Below are 13,062 nucleotides of genomic sequence, written 5' to 3' on the forward strand. Positions count from 1 at the left end.
GTGAGAAAAACAGTCATATTTTTAGGTGAAGTAGAGAGAGAACACATAGGCATGAGTATGACAAGCCTCTGATCAACAGGTTTGTCTCCCCTTATAGAGCCCTTCACCAGTAAGGAGAGGGGAAGTGTCCTGCTCCTTCCTTGAAGGACAGCCCTGTCATCTGCTACCAGTCTGAGCGAGGGCGGAGAAAAGCCTTCTTTGTTTGCAAACTTGTCCTCACAGCAAGCATGACCCACACGGTGCAGAGTGAGCAGAGCTTAGGCAACAGATACCTTGTTATAGGACATAGATTTCTTAACCTTAAAGTTAGAAAATGAATGCACAAGAGGTAAGCAGCTTGCCTTTTTCTAGGTTAATTGAGCAATTCAAAGAGGGTTCCCCGCATCCAGATCTGTGCTAATCCTGGTTTTCTCTAAAAACTGGCTGTATCTTACCAGGGCCCCTGAATGTGAATTAACTTAACTTTGGGTCTCTTAGCTAACTGCATCTCTAGAGTTTATTCCAAAGTTTTCTGTCCTGTTAGGAAATTATGTGAACACTCAAATTAGGAGGACATGTGTGGTATTATGCTAGATGAGGCAAGAATTCAATCATCTCAGGGCCAAGACTCGCTCATTTTACCAATGTGGGACATTTTAAAAATTATCTTTCTTGTTTTAAAACTTTAGTAATTAAAAAAAAAAAAAAGCTAATAGCCTCACAGTTCAAAAGTTTAAAGGTGCAAAGGATAACATTTTGAAAATCTCTTACCCATGCCTGTGTCTGGCTACCCAGCTGCCTCCCAGAGGCAACCGATGCTACTAGTTCCTGTCTCTGTCCAGATAGTGCATATTTCAGAATATACACCACATTCTACCCCAGCTCTAGAACGCTGCCTGTGCTATTCCTTCTCTTAGGGTATCTGGGTGATCATTTCCTTGTTCTTTTTCAGCTGCATAGAATTCCATTGTAAGGGTGTCACAAATTATTTAACCTGTGTCCTGCTGATGGACTAAGGTTGTTTCCGAACTCTTGCTCTCAGTTTTATAGCTAATGGCGTTGTACATGCAAGTATGTCTATAGGATGCATTCCCAGAAGTGGGATTGCTGGGTCAGAGGGGATGTGCGCTTTGTAATTTTGTTGGGTATCACATGACTTCCTTGGAGTTCTACCAATTTAAACTCTAATGAGCAATGTGTGTGACTGCTTGTTTCTCTACACCCTTGCCGAGAGCATTTTATCAAACTTTTTGATCTTGCAAAGCAAATAGATGAAAAAGGGTATCCCATTATGGTTTGAATTTGTATTTCTCTGAGTTTGAACATTTCTCCTGTGTTCAAGGGCAATTAAAATAATCTTTTCTTACCTGCTTATTAATAACTTTTATCTGTACTTCTAGTTGAGCCATTGGGCTTTTTCCTTTCAATTTGTAGGAACTCTTTTTATATTAGGAACCTTAGCCTAATTTCTGTAATATGAGATGCAAACATTTATTCTGTGATGTATTCTTAATAACCTCTATTTAAAAGAATAACTGCTACATAAAAGAATTGAAGGCATGTTTAGTATTATTCAAGAGTGATGTCTTCTATCTTTTTTGTAATGAGTTCTGTGGAAAGGTGAACAATGGCCAGCCTTCAATCCATTTGTAATCCTTCTGTTTATCTGTTTTGTTTCTTCTTCTGTTTGCAGTGTCTACATTCCATGCATGTATTTTCTTTGCAGAAAAATAATAGTACTGCTTTTTAAATTCTTTCTTAAAATTTTGAACATTTTTCTCCTTTGTTGTTTTTGGGGTTGGACACTTTTTGAGGACATCATTTTTTAAAAAATAGTGTACTTCTTATCAAGTTATCTTAAATGATGATGTTCTAACATTCTGTGTCCCAGTAACTCTAAAGCTCTGTATTTTTTTGTGAGAAAAACAAAAAGGTCAATGTTAGAAATATGAGGAATCCAAAGTTTGTCTTAAGCAATCATGATGATGTTTTTACTTTAAATGGTGTTATTTCGTTTGTGTGGAAATTAACTTTGTAAACATATATTTTTGAGTGATGTAGTACCTGGTACCAACAATAGCTTTCAGGATTTTGGGTTTGAGTTCAAAAGCTCTAACATTTATTACTTGCTCATTATCTGCAATATTTTAGTACTGTGCCCTACAGGAACCAGTGCTGAGACATGGCTGTAATGAATGGGTATAACTCAAGGCTGCCTGAAGGAAGTGTGGCAGAGAGTCAGAGGAAGGATAGCTCATTTTGATGCAAGTTCAGGGGTGTGGTGGCATTGTGCATGGAAGACACTGTGGGGGCTTCATAAGGAGACCGTGCTTGGGCCAGACCTTGATGGACAGGAATGTTTGGGGTGGATCTACTACATGGGCAGCACCCTTCTAGCCCTAAGGAATCGTACCGGATATTTCTTTGATCAGTATACTAAACTGATGTAATGGCACATGGATTGGTAGAGAAAAGTGGAGAAGATGAGAGTGGCTAGGTGTTTTGGAGGCATATTTGGGGGTGACGAGTCCCTTGAATGTCATATTATGTGTTTGGACTTGTTTTTTTCTTTAGGAAATGGGGAACAAAAAAATGCCTCATTAACCTATCCATGAATATTTTAATGGATAAGTAAATTGTGGTTCATTCATTCCTACCATAAAATACTATGTAACAATGAAAATAAACTACAGTGATAGGCAACAACATGGATGAATTTTACAAATGTAATTTTGGGCAGAAGAAGCACAGAGTAATAATATGTGAAGAATGATTCCATTTTTAAAATGTTTCACAATGTACAAATTAAACAATATTGATTAGGGGTATACGCATAGGAGATAAAGAAAGACATTCTTCTTCCTGAAATCAAGAGTGGTTGTCCCTGGGAGGAGTGGAAAGGTGTGATCACAGAGGGACACTTGGGAGGCTCCAGGGTCCAGGCGGTGTCGTGTTTTCTGACCTGGGTAACAGTTACATAGTGTTGAAGTCGTAATTATTTGAAAACTCTGTGTGTGTGTGTGTGTGTGTGTGTGTGCACATTCTTCTATTTATATATCTTACGGAAAATACTAAAATACTAAATAATAATGCTAAAAAAGTAGTATTCACTCAGAGCTCAGAGGATTTGATAAAATACAGGCTGCATATAGTGTTTGCCTCAAGAACAAGGTTTCCACGACCTGAACTAGACTGGGGGACACTTGACAGTCTTAGGGCTGTGTCTCCCTTATTTTACCAATGAGGGGCGTGTTTTAAAAATTCTTTCTCTCAATTTTAAATTTTACTCATTTTTTAAAAAATAGCTAATACCACCTCACAGTTCAAAAGTTTAGAAGTATGAAAAAGTAAACAGAAAGATCTCTTTCCTATGCCTGTCCCTGGTTCCTCAGTTTTGTCCCAGAGGCAACCAATGACACCCATCGGTAAATAGACCATAAAATAGAATGAACCCACCCTGACCATTGTGGCTCAGTTGGTTGGGCGTCGTCTTGCAAACCGAAAGGTCCCTACTTCAGTTCCCGGTCAGGGCACGTGCCTGGGCACTGGGTTCGGTCCCTGGTCAGGGTGTATACAAGAGGCAGCGCATCAATGTTTCTCAGGCCTCTCTTTCTCCATTCCTTTCCCTCTCTCTAAAAATAAATAAAATCTTAAAAAAATAGAATGAACCCAATGAAACAGAAAATGCCTATTTGGTTTTGTTTTTAAAGAAATTAACTTTTTTGCAGTATACTGTCAATAAAATGCACACCCTCTTAAGTGTGCAGTCAGATGTCACACCTATGTAACAACAGAAGCAATCAAGAGGTAGGCCATTCATTTAATCACTCCAGAAGGTTTCTTTGAGTCCCTTTTCGTCAGCACTTACCCCTGGGGACCTATCTGCTTTCTAGCACTACAGATTGTATTTATCTTCCCTAAAGTTTCATATAAATGATACCACATATTTTGATGTCTTTTGTGTCTGGCTTTGTTTACTCAGCATAAAGTTTGGAGGTTCATCCCCTTGTGCATATCAGTTGTTTATTCCTTTTTATTGTTGAATAGTATGCCACTTCAGGGATATGCCACAATTTGTTTATCCATTTGCTAGCTGATGTTCACTTGGGTTTTTTTCAGGGCTGGCCATAGTGAATAAAGTTATTGAAAAAGTTCAGGCAGAAATCTTTGTGTGAAATGTCTGTTTTTGGTGAGAGGAGTGGCAGGCTCTGACTCATGTGTGGTATGGCCACATGACGGTTGCCTTGGACAGGCAAGAGATGGAGCAAAATGCCCCTATTCTCAGTCTCCTGGCTGGTCATAGCCCTGAAACTGGATGCCTTCCAGTGCAGCCTCCCTCTTGGGACACACTCTCTTTGCAGCCTAGAAAGTACACTGATGTGATTTAGTATCGAACCCACAGTTGGAGGCCATGGCATACAGGAAAGTCCACGCATGGGGCTTTTCCTCAGAGCAGCTGGCATTGCATGACAACGTTATCCTCTATTTGTGTGAACAGTAAAACTGCAACAAAGTGATGTGCCTGAGGTGATTGCACAAGAGCAGAAGCCCTTGGGTACTATGACTTTTGTGGTGTCAGGCTGGGCACCTATTCAGTCTGGAATGCCCGGGACCTACTGGGAGTCCTTGGGGTGCTGTCCTCTAGAGTTGGTGGGGAAGGTTACAGGATCCAAGCCTCAACAGGTGTCAAGAGCCCCTCTGAACCGTCACTGATGGCTCCTCCAGTTTGTGTTAGAGCAGTGCCCTCAGAGAGTGCTCTCTGACTATCAGCATCACGGGCATCACCTGGGCGCCTGTTAGAGATGCAGATATTGGGCTCCTCAACGACATCTACCGGGCCATCATTCCTGGACATGGGGATTTTCTCCAGCTTCCCAGCTGACCTAATACACACTCCTGTTTGAGAACCACTGACTGCGTTTAAGCACCTTCTGGGGTTCTGAACCCTCTTTTCTATGAGGCAGTGTTTCCATTGTTGGACAACGCTAAGTAGCAGATATTTTCCTTACTCTGAGTTAAGCCCATCTCTCAACCTCTGCAGCTGCCCAAGGTCCAGGCCCCCTTCCCAGTAAGTCCTATGTCTGTTTCAAGGCTCAGTCTGTTCATTCCTGCTGAACCTACTCCCCACCTGAAAGATCCTGGCCTCCTTCCGCTCACTGTTTTCTAGATTCTTCTGGACATGCTTAAGTTGATCTGTATTCCTCCCTGAAGGCAGCGTTCCTGAGATTGTCTGACCAGTATGTGCTTCCCCATCTCCTCCTTGATAGTATCCTTCTAGTCACACAGCCTGAGATAGACTTTCTTTATTCCAGTTGCTAGTAATTCCCTCTGACAGCTGCTATTATTGACAAATGTTGGACACTCAAACTAGACTTGTACGTATAACTGTATAACTATGTATACATACACAGGCCTGGTTTATCAAACTACAATTACTAAGGATGTTCAATTAACTCGAATAGCAACCTGGTGAAGCAGGTATTCTTTCCTTTTTATGTAAGAAGAAACTGAGGCCAACAGAAGTTAATTCCGTTATCACAGATGACTTTGACCTATACTGTTCAGTAGAATGTTTGAAGTGATAGAAATATTTTGCACTTGTACTGCCCAGTATGTGGCATTGCTCCCTTTTAAGACTTCCATTAAAAAATTGAATGATTAGTTATTGAGTATATACTATATGCTGACCCTGTTCTAGTGCTAGCTAGTGACGCAAATAACAGGATCCCTTTTCTCTTGGAGCTTATATTCTAATGGTGGAAATTGTGGAAAAAGACAATAAACAAATATACAGAATGCTGGGAGAATTGGGGTGCTATGGAGATAGCTAAAGTAGGGATAGAACAGGAGTGACAAGGTGGTACTATTTTGGTGGTGGTGGATGCTGAACTCTCAGTGTTGGCTTTCTATTGGCCCCTGGATGAATTAGGGGAGTGAGACCCTGGGGCTGGCGACCATGGCGGGTGACCCCAAAGAGCACCTTTCACAGGAGACTTATTAGAGTAAGGCGAGTCCCAGAGAGAGGGGTCCCAGAGAAGCAGGCAAGGTAGCAACTGACGTCATCTGCTTGCATTCAACTGGCAAGTGGGCCCCCCCCACCCCCGACCTTCGTGATGGCAGCATGGGGGCAGGGGCATGGCCTTCCCAATTATACCAGATGCTCCCTTCCATGGAGGACAGGATTCTCTACCCTGTCCCCACGGAGGCCCTCAGGGATTTTGTCCTCAGGCCATCTCCTGACTTGGCAAATGTGAGTTCAAGCAGTTTAGGAAATCTGCTTTCTCTGAGGCCTGGCTTTCGGGCCTATGGAGCTACCCTACTTTGAATGTCAGAAGTAGCTGCGTTTCTATTGTACTCCCATAGTCTAACCACCCCCTCCCCATGCCACTCTCCACGTGCTCTTCAGGTGCCTGAAGACACCGGGGCTGTACTCCGAAGGACATTGGGACTTGTGGGGTTGGAGGTAATGCCGTGGGGAAGGGAGAGGGATAGCAGGGGCTCTTGGGAAGGCAGAAAGGGCTGGCTTAGAAGGATCCTTCTTTCTCCCATACCTGAGGACAAAGAGGCCCCACCTGCATGCCTGTAGTGGGTGTGGCCACAGGTCATGGGCCAATGGCGATTCATTTCTCTTTGAAGGAGGATGATCTGAAATTGAAGAGGTTGAGAAAAGAGGAGGCTGGCTATATCTTTAATGGGGAAGGATAGCAGGAAATCACAAATAATTGCTGGGAAACACTGGATGACATTGTTTTCCTGGCTTCATTTACTCCAATATGTCAGGCCATTTCTACAGTGAATACAATTTTATCATGTTCCTATATTTTCATCTTTGTCCTCAAAGGCTATTTTTTTTCAAGATTTTTTTTTCACAGAATAGTGCTAAACCTAGTATTATAGTCTCCCCTATGCTGTATTACATTAGCAGTAAAATATTGCACAGGAAATCTCCCATTTGCTAAAGATGCAAGTTCAAAAGTATTGCTGGTATCCACGTCTCTTTACAACATGCTTTTAGAAGAATAAAACTGTTAAGTGTTTTCAAAGATTTGCTCAGAAAGATATTCTACAGAGCTTTGTTCTCTGCTCATTGAAGTTACTTGGGAAGGAAAGAAACATTTTTCTTTCGGGGTTGAATGCAGCACTACCTGAGAGAAAACACGTTGGGCAAGTTGTGGCCCCTTGCATGCTTTGCTGAATCTTAGAACTGGGAGAAAGAGCTGGAGCCAGCCGTGGGCCAGCTGGCTTCCCACCTCTGCCCAGGCACTGAGTGAACCTTTCACTGGAAAGATGAACTCAGATAACGCCAAGTGCGCACTCAGGTTGTGGCCACGTAGACCGCTCTGGGTTCCTGGATAAACCAAATTGGCTTCTATTATAACAAGCCGGTGTTCTTTTGTCAAATTTTGGGGCACATTTTCTGTGGCCTTTCATGATTTCACTTGGTGATACCTGCAGTGATCATTGATTTTAACAATGGCCATTGATTGGGGTCTTGTTTTGGGGCACTTGGCCTAGTTATTATCTTTAATTCTCACACCACCCAGTGGGGGTCATTGTTCCATTTCATAGGGGGGATGTTGAGGCTCAGGGCTTTTAAGTCACTTACCCCAAGATGACAGTATGTGGCAGAGCTGAGATTCCAAGCAGGCTTCTGTACGTTCATCCCCTATCTGCTAGACCCTCCTGCAAGGGGAGGTTGCAGCATAAAATGAGTGTGACATTATATGGTTTATCCCCTCTGTCTTCTACAGGACAGAGTGAATTTACTTCTCCATTAAAACATCAGCTGCCTCCCACATAGCTGGTTGTCTCTTATCTGCTTTTGGGAAAAGGGTTAATTTACTTTTCCAAGTAAAATTTTGTCACCAACTGCAGCTCCACTCCCCCACCTTTGTTTTCCATTTTCCAGCATTAATGACCAAAACCCAGTCCCCTACTGTGCTTGCCCTTTTGGCTGGAGGATGGCTCTTCCACTCCACGTAAAAGGTTGTGTGGACTCCTGCACCTTCTCAGGTGCTTGCACCACTTGGTGGTGTAGAGTAGTACCTAAAATATGTGTACTTTGGGGTGCACTTAGTGTTGGGGGATGATGGCTTGTCTTCAAGAAGCACTTCTGCCATGCCCTAGGGGAGGGAAAGCAGGGCTGCTGGGCTGGCATGGATGGTGGTGTCCTTATTGAGGGAGCACGGAGTTGAGGGGGATGTCAGGAGAGCTCAGACTGTCCTGCTCCTCTTCTGGCTCGCCTGCAAAGCCTCCCTGCTCCGTGTGCCACTCTCCTGGCCCCTGCCTGCTCCTTCTGCCTCTGAGGCTCTGCCTGTCCCCACCACCGCTTCCACAGCCCCTTCACTGTCATCAGTCCCAGTCACCTTAGTGGGTCATCCCTGCCACCCTCTCTGGGTCTTGCCTTTTAATTTTAGTTTTTTAGATGTGCTTGTATCTTTCATGGCATCTGGTACAATTTGAAGGTGCTTTATTATTCTGTTGGTTTGTGTTTCTAATTCTTAGAAACGTAGTAAAACTCTGTTGAATACCACTTAAGAAAAACATTGAAGCTACAATTAAAGAACATATAATAAATGATGTGGAAAGTACTGCATGTGAAAATCAATCACTCTCTCTCTCTCTACACATACATGCTCTCTTCCTCTTTCTCTCTTTCTCTCAGATTAATTAATCCCACCAGGTTTTTAATAAAAACACAACAATCTTTTGTCCCGCCTCTTTCCACTTCCTAGTGCTGTTTCTCAGAACATTTGTAGAAATTTTCTGCTCTTTGCTCCATTTAGGCTTTTCTAAATAATATCCTTAAAATGCCATTTCTTTTTTTTGTTTGTTTATAATTTCTTTAAAAAAACTGGAGGTATAATTGACATACAACATTATATTAGGTGTACAACGTAATCCTTTGATGTTTATATACATATATTGCAAAGTGATCACCACAACGAGTCTAGGCAACATGCCTCACTATATGTAGTTATATATTTTTAAATGCTGTTTCTTGGTTAAGCAATCTGAGACATTATTTTTTTTCCCTCCCACCCTAATTCACATGCACAGCCTTCCCATCCTCCATCTACTATAATGAGGTCACAATTTTGGGCTTAATCATTATGACTATGTAACCATTGTTTATACAAGAACTAGAGAGAATGCCGTGTTTGCAGTACCTTGCTTGTACAACTTTATTGTGCTGTTACTATTAGCATTTTTTAAAAATCTTTTTAACTCTCTACCATTTCTGGAAAACTCCTTTTGATAAAAGTTAAACCTTTATTGAAAAGCAGACACTGGAGTTTCTCTTTTTATCTTTTCCCTTGGAGCCATCCCTCCAGGAGTCTGCACCCTCCTCTTCTCGTCCCATGTGCTATCCCCTGGGCCTGTGGTTCTCTTAGGATGCCCCCATCAGCCACCCCGCCCCGTCTCGCCTGTGTGAGAGCCTCCATGGCTGGGCCACGCTGAAACGGGGTCAGGAAAAGTCAACAGCCTCAGTGGGGTGGCCCCTTTTCTCTCCCTTGGGAGCATTCACGATGGTTGAAGTTTTTCTTATGTTTGTTCTGAGTTTCTCATTTCTGTTTGTTCTTTCTCTTTTGCTGGACTCTTTCTGGGTGAACTCCTCCGAGAGAGCACGTTCTCCAGCTCTGAGAAAGCACAGAGGAAATGCATGTTGTGAGAACTTGTGTGCAGAAAACACTGTTATCCCACCCTTCCAGCCGATGGCTAGTTGGCTTTGGTTTAGATTCTGGGTTGGAAATAATTTTTCCTTAAAATGTTGAAGCATTGTCCTCCCTGTCTTCGCTCTTACTCCAGTGTTGCTTTGAGCAGTTGGACTCCTTTTCAAGGCCTTGCCAATCTCCTGTAGATGGTTGCTAGCTGGTCCAGCTATTGATTTCTGATGGCTGCTATTTAGGTAAGCCGAGAACTGGCCAGACTGCTGTATTATTATTGTTGGTGCTTTAGCACTTCAGGGCAAGTTAAAGGCATTTCTTTTTGGCTTTTATACTTCCAGAACTCAATGTTTGCCATATAAAAACTGCATGACTATTGTGGTCCATTGTAGTCCTGTGGACTTGGATACAGGGCTTCTCTGTGCCTCCAAGGGGTACTCACGCAGAACACATCCTGACTGGCGCCCCCTGGAGTTGTGCAGGGAGGCTGCCCTGGCTGGGTGCTGTGAGCTTTGCCTAGTCATGCCCTGGGAGGTGCGTGTTATGCCTGGCTTTGTAGGAACATGAATCATCCTAGAATAGGCTGTACCTAAATGCTAAATGAATCAAAAGGTGGAGAGAATTCATGCCTTGACCTCATTTGTGTGTGCTCAAAACAAGTATCCTAACTTGTCATAGACCAGGATGTGACCGAGGTATGTTAACTTGAAAGAGTGTCACTGCTATTTACATTTAGGCTTGGTTGGGAGCTCCGGGCCACATAGGCACCACTTTCTGCTGGTCAGCTTCCAAAAGCACCCTGGCACTTCCGCTCGTGTTGGCCGATCTGTGTAGCACTGAAGGAAATGTGCATCCAGAGTAGCAGATTTCAGACAAAAAATCATAGAAGGAATATATTAAAATCATCTAGGATCCTGAGCTCTCCAGTACTTTGAAGGAGAAGCTAACCTGTTTTTCTGTATTTCCAACAGCTGATGGAAGATACTTATTTCTATGATCAAGTTACACTAGCTCTGACCTAGTAAACCAGGTTATTTGTTTTGTTAGCAGCTAAACCCTTTCAAAAGACAGCGTCCGTATGATGAAACAAAAGGCAGGGACTTTGCTCCAGCTTCATCAGCACCTCATGTTTTAGAAGAAGAAACTGAGGCCCAAGTCCTTATAGTGAGTGGTGACAACATGACCCAGCTCGGAGCCTCCTTTTTTAAAACTGCATGCTGCTGAGGGTTGAAACAAGCGTGACGAAATGGAGAGGGGCAGAAGAATGATGCTGCCCAGTGCCAGGCTCACGGATCCGAGTTTTCAGGTCACTGGGGACTGTGTTGATCCAACCACATCTCTGGGGGTCTTGAGAGTCTGGAGCAGGTGCATTGACAGATCTCCTCACAGCTTGCTGGGACTCCACAAAGCTCCTAGCTGGGAGCTTCCCACCGCACCCTCTCTCCTTACCCTACCGATGAAACCAAAGTTTGTTCCAAGTTGTTTTTGGCAAAAGACGACTGTGGAGGACTTCCTTTCGCTCTCAGTGGCAATGGCTTGACTTGACCGCATCTACCTGAAACAAGATGTTTAACCTGCAGCTAGTGGTAATACTACCTTTTTTTTTCATGCGATAAGGATAACTCCATCCTGGAAACCTTTCATAGTGTGAGATACTTGTCACTTGAATAGTCATTTACTATTCAAAGAAAGCATTTTTATATGTTCCTGAAATAAAATGGATGCTTGTGTTTTCTGAAACAGCCGCCGGACCTGTTGAAATGGACACAGCCACTTCAATAGTTATATTGGTTACCAAATAAAACTTAAGGGCTTTGTTGTTGTTGTTAATAAGACCTCCTTAAACCAGCTGTTGACCTCTTCTCATCAAGCTCTCCTGTGGCTGGTACACATAACACAGGGTGTTCGCAAACAAAAACCAGACATGCACTCAGTGTTTCAAAAAAATCCAAGCTTTCATGGGAAATAAAGTAAAATGTAAAGGTCAGGACTAGAAGTGCCCATTGGAACAGTACAGTTTAGGGACCACAGGTGCATGAGACTGCATGTCACTAGATCCTGAAGAGGGGGACTTCACCATGAGTCCGAAGTTGGCCTTGTGGCCGCTGGTCTGGGGCTTGGTTGCTCATGAGTTTCATACGGTCCCAATCCATCTTTGTGTGTGGAAGAAAGAGCTTAGGAGCTGGAGGACAGTATAGGATTCTCCTCTTGCAGTTGTGTTCCTGCACCCTGAGTGGGTGTATGTTGGGGTATTGACTCTGGAATGGAAACCGTACCTTCTTTCTGTTAATTCATCTTTTTAGGAAGGGATATATATTTTCATATATATATATATATATATATATATATATATATATATCGTCGGCAGCCGTCCGTCTCGAGAGACGATGGTGTAGCTTCTTAAGAGTCTATCTGCACCGCCGAGAATGGCTGTGCAGTCCAACTCGGGAGTGACATGGTATCTGTCTCCTCCCGTGTTGAATCGACATCTTGTGATGACGCTGGAGTGTCCTCTCCAGTGAAGCTGAAGCTACAGAGCCTGGGCAGGGTGATATGGAGGGTCTGCTGTTGCCCATGCAGCAGACCCCCCCTCTCTTCGCAGCTGAAGGGTCCAAGGGAAAGACGGAGTCAATACAGCTTGGCTTCAGGTGTGCCGCAGGAGTTGCCGGTGTTGACTACAACGTCGAACCGCCTTAGGGACTCCGGCTCCGGATTTTCTGTCGGGGTTTACTCCCTTAGCCTTTCCCCTGAAGAGGTATGCCGCAAGGCAGCGGAGGTTTTTTGGAGTCAGAGTTTTCCTTCTCTTATATATATATATATATATATATATATATATATATATATATATATATGTATGTATACACACAAACACACACACACACAATAGAAAGTTTTAGTAAGAGACTAGAACAGTTTATTATCATAGTTTATGCAAAGTGGTACACTAAACTCTTAAACTTTTTAAATGAAATGACAGCTAAATGTTTAAAGATACTTTAACACAATTTCACTTTTGGTTCAAGTTTTAAATTTATTAGAATAATGTCCTCACCCAAGAACATTTTTTCATTGCTTTTAGAGAGAGAGGAATGGGGTGGGGGTGTGGGGGGGAGAACCACCAATGTGAGAGAGAAACATTAATTGGTTATCTTCTCATATGCACCCTGACTGGAGATCGAACCTGCAACCTGGGCATGTGCCCTGACTGGAATCAAACCCACAGCCTTTGGGTCTACAGGACAATGTTCCAACCAACTGAGCCACACTGGCCAGGGCTAGAATACATTTTTAAATATAACCCATGGAAATAGAAAATATGTTTTAAAAGTTGCTTTTATGCTTTTTAAAAATAATTCACTAGTATTAGTGAACACTAACTTTCGTCAAAATGGGAATTGGTAATTTTCATTACAAT

The 13,062-nt window shown here is 42.9% G+C and overlaps 1 protein-coding gene across 1 annotated transcript in view; it reads left to right on the forward strand.

Annotated features, from left to right (window-relative positions):
* The window catches only part of RETREG1 (reticulophagy regulator 1), a 113,509-nt gene that overhangs the window by 955 nt on the left and 99,492 nt on the right, over nucleotides 1–13,062 (forward strand). The window lies entirely within an intron of this gene.

This window comes from Furipterus horrens, unplaced genomic scaffold (genome assembly GCF_987537825.1).
Source record: "Furipterus horrens unplaced genomic scaffold, mFurHor1.1.pri manual_scaffold_5, whole genome shotgun sequence".
Classification (NCBI taxonomy): Eukaryota; Metazoa; Chordata; class Mammalia; order Chiroptera; family Furipteridae; genus Furipterus; species Furipterus horrens.